Source organism: Tupaia chinensis, unplaced genomic scaffold (genome assembly GCF_000334495.1).
Source record: "Tupaia chinensis unplaced genomic scaffold, TupChi_1.0 Scaffold000155_1, whole genome shotgun sequence".
In the NCBI taxonomy this organism is placed as follows: Eukaryota; Metazoa; Chordata; class Mammalia; order Scandentia; family Tupaiidae; genus Tupaia; species Tupaia belangeri.
The window spans coordinates 1,781,088-1,794,385 of record NW_006159626.1 but is presented as its reverse complement, the minus strand read 5'-3'; the positions used below and the strand labels follow the sequence as shown (position 1 = coordinate 1,794,385).

Genomic DNA, 13,298 nt, shown 5'->3' with positions numbered 1-13,298 from the left:
TGGAGAAATGGGGGAGATGATCGTCAATGTGTACAATATCTCAGTTTGACAAGAAGAATCAATTTTTGTTTTTTGATTTTTTTGTTTTCAAGGTCTGTTACACAACAAGGTAAATATAATTAATAACAGTGTCTTATATACTTCCCTAAAATTATACGTATTTGAGATAATAGACATATTAATTAGCTTAATTTTAATTATTACACATTGCATTTATAAATCATAATATCACTTTGTAGCCTATTCATATGTACAATATATATAGTTAAAATGTTCTAATTTACAATAATTTTTTAGAGAGTTTTGCTATGGGATGAGTGTGCTTGCTGGAGACACAGAGAGAGACAGAGATAGAGAGAAAATGAGAAATCACTGCCTGGAGGAGAGTGGCCATGCCTCAATCCCTTCTCCTCCAATCTCCCCTGTGGATTTTGGGCAAGCATGTACATGTACCCAGTATGAGTTTCAAGCCACCAGGTCCAGGACTCAAACCGCAGTTGACCACATGGGAGTTCAGCATCTTAACTGTCTACTCCATCTGCTGGCCCCTACAATAGCATTTAAAGTGCTTGCTTCGGCGGCACATATACTAAAATTGAAATGATACAGAGAAGATTAGCACGTCCCCTGGGCAAGGATGACATGCAAATTCGTGAAGCGTTCCATGTTAAAATAAAAAAATGAGACCAGCAGTTGGCATAATGGCTATGTCACTGGACTCCCATATAGTCGACTGCAGTTCGAGTCCCGGACCCGGCAGCTTAAACTCACGCCAGACACGTGTGCGTGCGTGCCCAAGATCCTGAGCGGAGAATGAAGGAGAAGGGATTGGGGCGTGGTCATCTCCCCTGGGGGGTGATTTCTCGCTTTCTGTCTCTCTGTCTCTCTCTGTCTGTCTGGCGAGCACACATGCCCTATAGCAAAAACCTCTCCAAAAAAAGAAAAATAAATAATAATAATAATATTTTTTTAAAAAGGAAGACTCATACTCAGTAGTGCATGCTGATGGCCAGCTGAGGCCTCTACGGCAGCCCTCATTTGATCGCTAGCCCAACCTAAAATTGGCACAGTGGATTAACAGCCACTTAGTAGGCTGAGAAGGATAAATTGTGACACTGTGAGACCCTGTCTAAATCCCCAAACAGAATGTCACTAAGATGGTTTAGATTATGTACCCATCCCTGAACCTATCTATGGGGCTGGAGAAATGCAAATCTCTGATCAAGCACATTTCTGTCATACATTCAACCAGGGGGCTGGAAGTTTAGATGAGCCTCAGATAAAGGGCATGAACTGAGAAAATTCAGAGCGGAATGGTTCCCCAAACGATCTCAGGGTGCTCCATCTTAAGGAGATGCAGAAGAAACAAAATACCAGATGTCCACGACGGAGACTTGTGTCCTCACAAATTAAAAACAAGATGATCATCTTTTAGCACTCTTATTTGTAAAAGAGTCAAAGACATGCCCTTAATCTTACAGGACTTGGAAGGTCCTCAAATTACTTTTGAAAACTTTAATGAACTTGTCCTAATTGGAACAGTAAAATGTTTCCTTCTGTAAGAGCCAAGAACTGTCAGGAAATACCGCTGTGGGATTAGTGCGGAAATCAGGCAGGATACAGAGATAAAAACAAGTTTACGGTGTGAAAGTATTGAGAAATAATGCCCACAAATTCCAGTCCTTACTGCACACTCACCTTTTGACTATGTTGTCCTCCTGCCTTCTGACCTTCATTGTTTTTGATGTAAGTTGTTTCTTAGTGCGGTTCCCTTGTTCTCAGTGAGTCATTTTTCTATTACTATTTTTAAGATTTTCTATTTATTTTTGACTTTGATCATTTTGATAATGATGTGTCTGGGTGTGGATTTCTTTTTGTTTATCCTACCTGAAGTTGTTTGAGTTTCTTGGGTGGAGAGATTCATGTTTATCATCAAATCTGGAAGTTTTCAGCCATTATTTCTTCAAATACTTCCCCAACTTCTTCCTCTCTCTCTTCTCCATTAGTACTCTCATTATACATATATTGCTGAGTAAATGGTGTCCCACATTTCTCTGAGACCCCCCCTTTTTTTTAAATTCCTCTTTATTCTTCAGATACATAATCTCTATTGGTCTAGCTTCAAGTTTGCTAATATTTTTCTTCTCATAGTTCATTTTCATCCCTAAAATGAATTTTTCATTTTGGTTATAGTACTTTCCAAGTTCAACACTGTTATTTACTTATTGTTATCATTATTTTTAATTTGCTATGAGGCATGTACACTTGTTGGAGAGAGAGAGAGAAAGAAAATGAAAAAGCACCTCCACAGGGGATAGCCATGCCATAATCCCTTCTTCATTTTTCCTCTCGGAGTTTTAGGCATGCATGTGAACACACACCCTGCATATCTTTCAAGCTGCTGGGCCTGGGGTTCAAACTACACAGTCAGCAGTGTGGGATCTAGCGCTTAACCATCACGCCACCAGCTGGGCCATATTTGATTTTTTTTTTTTTTTTTTGGAGAGGCTTTTGCTATAGGGCACATGTGCCCGCCAGACAGACAGAGACAGAGAGACAGAAAGCGAGAAATCACTCCTCAGGGGGGATGGCCACGCCGCAATCCCTTCTCCTCCATTCTCCTCTTGGGATCTTGGGCACGCACGTACATGCGCCCGGCATGAGTTCCAAGCCACTGGGTCCGGGACTCAAACCACGGTCAACTACATGGGAGTCCAGTGACATAGCCATTACGTTAACTGCTGGTCCCAGCCATATTTGATTTTTCAGAAAACTTTTATCTCTTCATTGATATTCTCTATCTGATGAAAAAGTCTCATCGGGTTTCCCTTTAATCCCTTAGAAATGGTTTTCTCTAGTTTGCTGAACACATTTTTCATAGATGCTTGGATATCTTTGTCTAATCTGCATCTTGGTCCCTTGAAGACAGTTTTCACAGTGTTCTGTGTCTGGGCTTGCCTCATCATTTTTTGTTAAAAATTAGACATTTCACATAACATATTGAAGCAACTCTGGATACAATATTGTCCAAGTGGTTGATATTGGTGTTGGCTTGACTATTGTCTTTTTGTTTATTGACTTTGTTGAATGAACTCTGTGAGGCCTATTTCTTCTATAATTTGCAACCTCCAATACTCCTTCTCAGGTTATTTTCCCCTCATTTATTTTGTTTGTTTGTTTGTTTGCTATTTGTTGTTGTTTGGTTGGTTTTCCCTTTTAGCTTGGCTTCCTAAAGGTTGTCTATGAGTCAGCATAAGCCTCTCTTAAACTTTGTATTAAGCTCCTGTGGTCTGTTGTATTTCCACCCATACTTATTGTGTGTGTTGGTGGTTGGGCATGGGAAGAAGGATCTTAAGGCTATTATCACCATTTAGAGAGTTGATGTTTTTACCCCATAATCAGACAGGGCCGGGTAGCTTTGAAGTCCCCTTTCCGATTGCTTTTGAGAGGGCACCACTATGGGCATATACATGGTCTTTCAAACTGCAAGTGATGAATGATTCCATTATTTGTTTATTTATTTATTTTACTACAGGGCATGTGTGCTTACTGGGGAGAGAGAGAGAGAGAGGGAAAGTAAGAACACACACCCAGAGGGGGTGGCCACACTGCAAACCCTACTCTTCCATTCTCCTCTTGAGATTTTGGGCACTCACACAAATGGACTAGTGAGTTTTTCAAGCCACTGGGTCCAAGACTTGAACTATGCATTTGGCCATGTGGAATCCAGCCACCTTAACCACCATGCCACTGGCTGGCCCATATGGTTTTATTTTTAAGCCTGGCTTCCTAGCAGTCTCCCTTGGGCAACAGTAGCTTATTGTTCAGTTGGCGTTCAGGCAAAGATTACACTAGAATCCTTTGTGCCAGTAAGCTTCCACCTTGTGTTGATAGATCTGTGTGCAAACTAGGTAATGATTTCAAATCTCCCTCAATTCCTGTATTTCACTCCTAACTAGGTACCTAACGCTCAGGTACAGCTTTCTGACCCACAGTAATGCCATGAGGGTTATTCTTGGCTGTCTCTTCCTTGGTTCTCTCTGTCAAACTTCTGAGTGTTACTCTGTTTTACTTGTTGCTACCAGTATGATGGACCTACCAACACCCTCTTAATTGCCTCACCAAGATCTCCATTGCTTTCAACACCCATAGACCTGGAATTCCCCAAGCTCTGTTCCAAATAAAGTCAGTCTCCTCCAGCAGAGCTGTTTCCAGCCTGCCTTTCTTCATGAACCCAACTCTACACCACTGCACAGGAAGCGAGAGCAGGGACGGTGCCGCCTCTCCTAGAGTAAACCTCTTCTCTGTGAACAGCTGGTCTTTCCCGTTTACTCTTTCCTGCATGGAACTTTCCCACCAGTAGGGCATGGGCCCTAGTCTCTGCTTGCTGTCCTGGGGTGGGGCTTTTGCCCTAGGAGTAGGAGCTGGCAAGGGATGGGAGCCTCATCCTTTCAGCCACACCTGCCCTGAACAGAGTTTTGGAACATGGAGGGATGGGGAAAAAATAATAAATACCTATGTCTTGCCCCTTCCAAGGTGAAACTTGGGAGCTTGAGGAAAAAGGGGCTTCTCTCCTCTGTACCTTCACTCTCCCCTCATGTTCTCGGCTACACCTCTGGAGTAGTAGTAGTTCCTCAAACACAGAGCTGGGAAGGAGGTGGTAGTCATGATTTACACGATACAGGTTCTTGCTGTTCTTCCTGCCCAGCTTTTCCTAAATGACTACTTCTCCATTTGTGGTCAGACTTTACAATTGATGGACTGTAAATGACTTTCTATCATTTTTATCAGTTAAATGGTTGTTTCCTGAGAAAAGGGCTTGCAGGCTCCTCACTCGCCATTCTGGAAGTCCTTCCACACTCCCACTTAACGTCCATTGCTGATAGTTACAAATCCATGAGTCAAAAGCCATCCAGGAAGGTAAAGAGTTACTTAGTCTATCCCCTCTGCCTTTGGGCAGGATAATACCTTAGCCAGCCCAGAGAGATGAAAATTTATTACTGGTTTTGAAAACCTTCGGAGAAAAAACAGTTCACAGCCTTCCTTAATAACCGAAATCAGTATTTAACAACTCTCACCGCCAGGGATTCCTTCCTTGCACATAACCAAAAGCCTATGTGCCACAGTTTAAAGACATTCCTCATCATCTGTCCTGGAAGAGATAGAGAACAGCTAGTCACCATACAACACACTTTATTTCTGAGAGAACATTCTCTGGCCCCTTTTTAAAAAAAAAATCCTCCTTTAACTCTGTCATTGGAATGAGTAATCTGGGACCAGCAGTTGGCGTAATGGCTATGCCGTTGGACTCTCATGTAGTCGACCACGGTTCAAGTCTTGGACCCAGTGGCTTAAACTCACACCGGGCACGTGTGTGTGCATGCCCAAGAGCCCGAGAGGAGAATGGAGGAGAAGGGACTGTGGCATGGCCATCCCCCCTGGGGGGTGATTTCTCGCTTTCTGTCTCTCTGTCTCTTTCTGTCTTTCTGGCAAGTGTACACACCCTATAACAAAAATCTCTCAAAAAAAAAGAAAAGCACAATAATAAAAAAAGGAACGAATAATCTTAACATTTCCTCATACTATGTTTGAATCCATGAACAACTTTTATGCTCCCTTCTGAAAACAACTTTTTTTTTTTCCTTTTTTTGGGGAGAGGTTTTTGTTTGTTTGTTTGTTTTTTGTTGGTTTGTTTGTTTGTTTTGCTATAGAGTGCGTGCACTCGCCAGACAGACAGAGAGAGACAGAGAGATAGAAAGCGAGAAATCACCCCCCAGAGGGGATGGCCACGCTGCAATCCATTCTCCTCCATTCTCCTTGCATCTGGGGCACGCACGCACACACGCTCGGCGTGAGTTTAAGCCACTGGGTTCAGGACAGTCGACTACATGGGAGTACAACGACATAGCCATTATGCTAACTGCTGGTCCCAAGCCATTACCTTCTTAAGACTTGAAATGTTTCTCAAAGTCAAGTCCAAGCAATCCATGCTCTTGGCACGCTAAACATGCAGCTTTCTGTGCCTCCCCAGCCTCCGCTCCAGATTTAGTGCATTGTCCGGTGACTCAGTGAGTTAGACTAGATCCAGAATCATTGAATACCCCATTTTCTCATACCTTTATCATGGGCTATTTCATCGTAAGGGTGTACTGACTTTCCTAGCAGTGAAGATAAATCTTTTCTTTTTCTGTTTGTTTTGGAAGAGAATTGACTTCAGAGAGGGAAGCTAAAATTCTGGTGGGAGATGTCCAAGACTAGGGTTGCCGAAGACGCCTTCGTGAGGATTCTGATAGGCACGCGGCATGGGGGCGGGATGGAGGAGACTGTAGTGAGTGTTGGTGTTGAAGCCGTCACCCTGATGGTGTCGAGGCCCCTTTGTGCACCACGTCAGACACTCTTTGCCCAGACTGACTCTTGTTCCATTGTCCCCCTGGGGCACAACTTGCACATTCTACTGGCACCTCCCAACAGGGCCTCACTTCGCCCCCACACCATGCTCCCCTTTCCTCCCCCTGCTCTTCCCTGGTGACACAGACCTAAGGGATAAGGCAGCTTCTGAGGGTGCTCCAAATGGGCAACCCCAAAGTGTATTCCAAAGAGCCTTTAACCAATGGTACAAAAGCTTTGATAGGTAAATGTGTCATCCTTTCTCTGCAATTTTCAAGGTAATGTAGAAAAACACAGGTTATTAAGCTTCCAGGGGAAAGTCCTGATGGATTTGCCCATCAGTTGTATTTAGTGAGGGCCAGGTCAGTAATGCTTCTTTGCCTTGCTCTCTCACCTTCCCCGTCCCTCACTCCTAATCCTAGGATCATTTATTACAGCCGCATGCAGGGCCCACAAGCCCTTTGCCTCAGCCTCTGATTTCTGGAGGAACTCAAATTAAGCAGATGGTCCTGGGAGCATGTCACTCATGTTCATCTCCTTCCTTCCTTGTCACAGAGCCAGGCTCTAATGAGGTACCCGATAAATATACACCAACCTGAACAGAAAGGTTCAGAAAATGGGCAGGAAATCTGACAGGAAGGACTGCACCAAAATTATCTGTGATGACAGAGGATTTTGCTAAGAGATTATGTCTTAAAATTCCCACGTAGTAGCCATGGGATCTTAGACAAACCAGCAACTTTTGGATACTCAATTTCTTTACCTCACACAATAGGATTCTGAGTTTTATCTGAATGTCATAGGAGTTGAAGCTCAAATAGCAAACACGTGGAAGTTTTACGAAAATTATAAAACCAGGGACCAGCAGTTAGCATAATGGATATGTCACTGGACTCCTACGTAGTCGACCGCAGTTCGCATCCCGGACCCTGTGGCTTAAAACACACGCCGGGCGCGTGTGCGTGCGTGCCCAAGATCCCGAGAGGAGAATGGAGGAGAAGGGATTGCGGCGTGACCATCCCCCGTGGGGGGGTGATTTCTCACTTTCTCTCTGTCTCTCTCTGTCTGTCTGGTGAGCGCACGTGCCCTATAGCAAAAACCTCTTAAAAAAAAAAAAGGAAAATTATAAAACCAAATGTTTAGATTTCAAAGGCTTATTTGGTGACTTTTTTTCTTCATATTTTGAGGGTAGTTTCATACATTAGCAATGAACAAGTTTTAGAAAGAATTTGGAATAGCTGTGTAAGAAAAAAGATAATCATAATCACAGGACCAGCAGATGGCACTGGATTCCCACGTGGTTGACTATGGTTCAAGTCCCGGACCTGGTGGCTTCAAATTCACGCCAGAAGTGTGTGTGTAGGGGGGTGAGTTCTTGCTTTCTGTCTCTCTTGTCTCTCCAGCCAGCACATGTACCCTATAGCAAACAATCTCTATTTAAAAAAAATAAAGAGGGACCAGCAGGTGGCGTGGTGGTTAAAGTGCTGGACACTCCTACATGGCAGACTGGGGTTCGAGTCCTGAATCTGGGGGATTTCTTTCTTACATTGGCTTGCTTTCTCACTTTCTCTCTCTCTCACTCTCACCCTCTGTCTCTCTCTGGTCAAATTAAAAAATAAATTAATGAATAAATAAAATAAAATAAATAATTATTTTTTAAAAAGAATGATTTAATAAAAAAAAAGAAAACCATAATCAAGAATTGTGAATGATTAGCTCAGATAAACATTTTCATTTTTGTTTCAAATATGTATACACACACATATTTGACATACATTTAACTTATATACACATTGGTGTCATTTTTGTTTGTTTGTTTTGCGGAAGAGAGAAGAAATGCCTAGTAGTTAAATTTCAGTACAGGGCCAACCAGTGGCGTAGCGGTTAAGGCAGGTGGATCCCATTAGGCTGACACTCAATTGAGCCCTGGACCCAGTGGTTCAAAAAATACACGAGTCACATGTGTATATGCGCCTAAAATCCTGAGAAGAGAATGGAAGAGAAGGGATTGTGGCGTGGCCATCCCTCCTAGGGGTGGCTTTCTAATTTTATTCCTCTCTCTGACTCTCTCTGGCAAGCACATTGCCCTATAGCAAAATTTTTAAATGAAACAAAAAAACCCCACACATACACACACACACAAAACAAAACAAAAATCAAGACATGGGAGAATTTTTTTCTTCTTTCTTTAGTGTTCCTTAAGTTGCAATCCTAAAATGTTAAGTAGTAAGTAGTCCTCCACTAGGTATTTTTATATTCGTGTTTAGGTTATGCTTTTTTTAAAATGTCATTTAAGGAAATACATAAGCAAGTAATTTGGAAAGTATACAGTTATTGTTTTCTGTTTGTTTGTTTATCTCTGGGTTTTGCCATAGAGCACACGTGTTCTACAGAGAGAGACAAAGAAAAGGAAACTGAGAAATCCCCCCTTGAGGGGATGGCCATGCAGCAATCCCTTCTCCTCCATTCTCCTTTTAGGATTTTGGGCACACATGCACCTAGTGTGATTTTTCAAGCTGCCAGGTCCAGGACTTGAACTGTGGTCAGACATGTGGAAGAACAGTGCCTTGACCACTATGCCCCTGCTGTCCCTAAGTATACAGACTTTAAGAATAAAATGTGAAACTCCAGGACGGAAGTTTGAGCATCTTCACCTAGGCTTTTAGAAAGCACATGTGAACTATTATTGTCTGTCCCAGAAAGTAAACGAACACAGTCCTTTTTGTTTGTATGTTTACTTAAATTTCTAACATAATAGTAATAGAAGAAAAACCAAGTTCTTTAACCTTTGCTGATAAAGTAATATCTTTTCCTAAAATCAATCCTACTGGACTTTCAGAGCTACCGCTGCCTCTTCATGGGGAATGGTTATTCATAAGAGATGTTCCTAGGGCCAGCAGGTGGCGTGATGGCTAAGGCTCTGGATTCCTGCATGGTTGACCACGGCTTGAGTCCCAGAACTGGCAGCTTTCTTTCTCACTTTCCTTCTCTCTCTGGTGAATTAAATAATAATAACAAATTAAATTAATTAATAATTCTAAAAAACAGAGAGAGAGAGAAAGAAAGAGATGTTCCAGGTCAATGCTTATCAGACAAAATTCAGGATAGGCATTCGGCTGGCATACCGGCTTCATTGAAGGATGACCTTGGTCACGTTCTGTTGCATATAATATTGTGTTTATGATAGAGACACCAAATTTTATATTATTTTTGTTCTTTCTGCACTGTGTATCTTAGCTGAACTCTGATAGAGGTTCTTGCTGAGAAAGTTGCAGAAGCTGCAAAGAAAAACATGTCAGAGATAGAGGGTTCATTCAAATATATACATTTTCAGACTGCTAATGAAATTGTCGTGTGCAAGACACACATCTATAATAAAAATTAGTGTTCTAAACCATACATGCAGGGGTTTTTTGTTTTTGTGTTTGTTTTCTGTAGGTCATGTGCACTTGCCAGAGAGAGACAGAGAGAGGGAAAGTGAGAAATCATCCCCCGTGGGGACATGTCAGGTCCAGGACCAGAAGTGGGGTCAGCCATGTGGGAGTGCAGCACTTTAATCACCACGTCACCTGCTGGCCCCCAGGTGTGTGTTGTTATTACCGTATCCACATTTTTTCCTCTTCTGATTTGAAATCTATATTAATTATTTCTCATTTGCCATGTGAAAAATAGCTTTCACGTAGCAAATAACCAGCAAGTAAACAGATTCTCGTACAATGCAAAATCTCTCTAAACCAAATCATTTTCTATCAATACATCTTCTAGACAATTCTATGAATGAAGCAGTTTGGTCAATGTTACTAACCTCACCTCAGAAATGGCAATATTGGAGGGTAGGTTGATTATTTGGAGATATGAAGTGAACAGTTGAAGTACTTATCTAAGAGTTTAGACAGAATAGAATTCCAAAAATGTACTTGGGAAAAGATGGGGGGGGAGGTGGAAACGGTGTTTGGGCCTGGCTGTTGTGGTTGATTGAGCCCACTGATTACGTTCATCAACTAAGTGCTGACGTGGCTCGCCAGGCACAGACAGGATCAAGTGTTCAAGGAAACTGTGAAGAGAAAGATGTACATTTACATTCAACCCCGATGACTTGGGTGCTTGCACTAGTGATTTTCATAGTCTATTTTACCAGTTATCACGCAATTAGTATTTTGAGTTAAATGATTCTAGTTTGTAACCTACAAGGTCTTTATTTGAAATTATGGAATTGTGGGGACCAGCAGGTGGCATGGTGGTTAAGGTGCTGGACACTCCCACATGGCTGACCATGGTTCTAGTCCTGGACCTGGCGGCTTGCTTTCTCCCTTTCTGTGTGGGTGTGTTTGTGTGTGTGTGTGGTCAAATTAAAATACATGAATGAATAATTAAAATAAAATAATTCTAAAAACATTGTGCTAAGGAGAGACCCTCAAAAGGAGATGTTCTGTAAGCCAAACTGCATTTACAACAACCTAGAGTACCAGACCAAGGGCTTCCATGGACTCAGAGTAACCACTGGGACTGGAGAAGCCTCTTCTCCCACGGGCTTATGTAGGTCCAGCTTGGAAGGAAGGCTCTGGGCCATCCTGGGCTCCTACATAGACCCCCAGCCGGTATCACCGCCAGGTGGGACAACTCAGGACAGAACCAAGGAGCACCACCAAAAACACATCTTTTTGTTCCTTTTCTGGACAACTTGTCTGAATGTTTAAACTATTTTTAAAAAAGCATTTCTTCCATAATCAAGAGAAAAAAAGACGGGAGAAGAGACAGCACTCCCAACTGAGTCCTAATGCCACAATCCACTCCCAGCTTCCGCCAACCCTGGATCAAGGGCACACACATGCCCAGCACACTCAGGGAGGTCTCCAGACATGAACCGGGAACCCCCGATGTTGGACACTCTCCCAGAGCAACCTGTTCCACTGGGTGGCTTCAGAAAGTCCTTTCATTGATTAGTCAGCTATCTTGACAAGTCAGGTCACTTACCTCTATATACTAATAACCTTTCTAAAAGCTTTTTCCCTCCAAGAAAACTTCTGCTGGTCTCATTTGTAGGGGGAAAAAAATGCCCTTTTATAACAATGATCATTGAAATTTTCCTCAAGGAAAGCATTGATTCAGGGCTTGCAATGATTTTATCATTGACCCAGTGGCTGGGGAGCACAAAGCCTCAGATAAGAGCAGAGCTTATGTGGCAATTCAATTTCTATCAGGTGGAATTATACTATAAATCCAAAGGACAATAGTGGTTAGATTCGTTGAATTAACATCCGTGACAATAAATACAATAAAAATACTTTTTAACGCAATTTGCTTGCCGGCCTTAGATACCAATCTGATTGATTATAAACTTAAAATCTGATTTTAAAGATATTTTTTAGATTAAATCCTATACCTCTATGAAAACAAAGTGGCAGAAAGTACACTTAAAATATTTTAAGCTGGCTTAGATAGCATTGGGTGTACATGTAATGGGTATATTTTTCTTTGATAAGTAGGAATTTCAAAACCATTTTTCCTTCAGTAGGAAGGGGAAAAAAAAGACAAGAAACAGAACCAGGAAAGGAGGTGACCTTTCATTTCAGAAGGCTAGAATTATCATGTCGTGTGGTGTATTAAACTTGCAAAAATGCAACATCCTCATCTGGCTTGCTTTGGGGAACCTAGTCATCTCGAAATGTGACATTATTTGTATAAAATAGATTAAAATAAAAAATGCAAGCGGAATTGTTATTAAATTTGTGCAAATGCAGTCACTAAATTATAACGGTAAAGCATTATTATGCAAATTGGAGCTAATTTTACAATACCCCTATCTAATTGTTTACAGTGCAGTAGAATTATGGCACTGTGAAGCAGGACAGGATGTTGTGTGGAAGAGAGTGTTTTTAATTTGAGCCATTTTTACTTCCTGTGATTTTTTTAGTTATAGTCAGCATGGAAAAGGGATTTAGCATGGAGAAAACGAGGGCAGATGGCCTCTGCATTGTGTACTCAAGGACTTAGCTAATTAATATTTTCTATGTACTTCAGACGCAGCAATGAAGATGCGCTCTCTTCAGAGGTGCACAAAGCTTCCTCTTTCCAGCCTTTATGAGATGTCACGGACAGAACAGGCTGCACAGATTCACTCCAAGGAATATTTTTAAGAGATTTGTTTTGAGATGAAGGGCTACTTGAGTGTGAGGCATCCGAAGTGGTCCTAAGACTCCAGCTGTGCCTCTTAGCAGAGGGGCCCATGGAAGCGGCTGTCTGGAGAAGGGACGGTGCAGAACCGTTTGAAAAAGCACTTAAGGCAAGGCTTGGGGAAGACGGCAAGAAATCACACTGAATAAACAGCTTTAGCAGAAGTCAATGAATACTGCTTCAAAGGAAAGGCCCTCATCTTCTTAGATAAGCAAAATAGTGTCTGGGATTCATTTATGGAGGGCATTCCGCTTCCTGTTCCTCTTACAATCCTTGTTTTATCCTTCCTATTACTCAGCGATTTCATTTAAGCTAAACTGTCAGCATATGAGAAGCTGCTCTGCCAGGGATGACTCTTTTTTTTTTTCAGAAAGCCCTTGCCAAGTTTATGAGCCAAGAAATAGCTGAATTATAATGGCTAGAACTTCAAAGAGAAAGAAGAGTGAAAGGTATTAAAATATTTTTGTAAAAATCCCTGACTCTTAAAATCAGCAGGAGCCGATCGATATGAGAGGAACAGTAAAATATAAGGCCCTGATGGGAGGGGCTGACGATCCGATGATAAGAAAGTGCCTCCAGGTGGAGACTTCTTGCCAGTTATTCTCCATGGGGAAGGGAGGAGAATGTGAGTGTGAACCCAAGGGATTGTGCGCTGTAAAGACAGACAACGATGGAATGTGGAATGTAAATTAAAACAAAAAAAAAAAATACAAAAAAAACCCAAGGGAGAAACTTGT

At 41.9% G+C, this 13,298-nt stretch overlaps 1 non-coding gene across 1 annotated transcript; it reads left to right on the top strand.

Moving 5' to 3' along the window:
- The first annotated feature begins 565 nt into the window (after positions 1-565).
- On the top strand, positions 566-672 carry LOC114007327 (U6 spliceosomal RNA). The gene has a single exon (XR_003548947.1). It is a non-coding gene; the product is annotated as a U6 spliceosomal RNA (small nuclear RNA).
- The last annotated feature ends 12,626 nt before the right edge of the window (positions 673-13,298 follow it).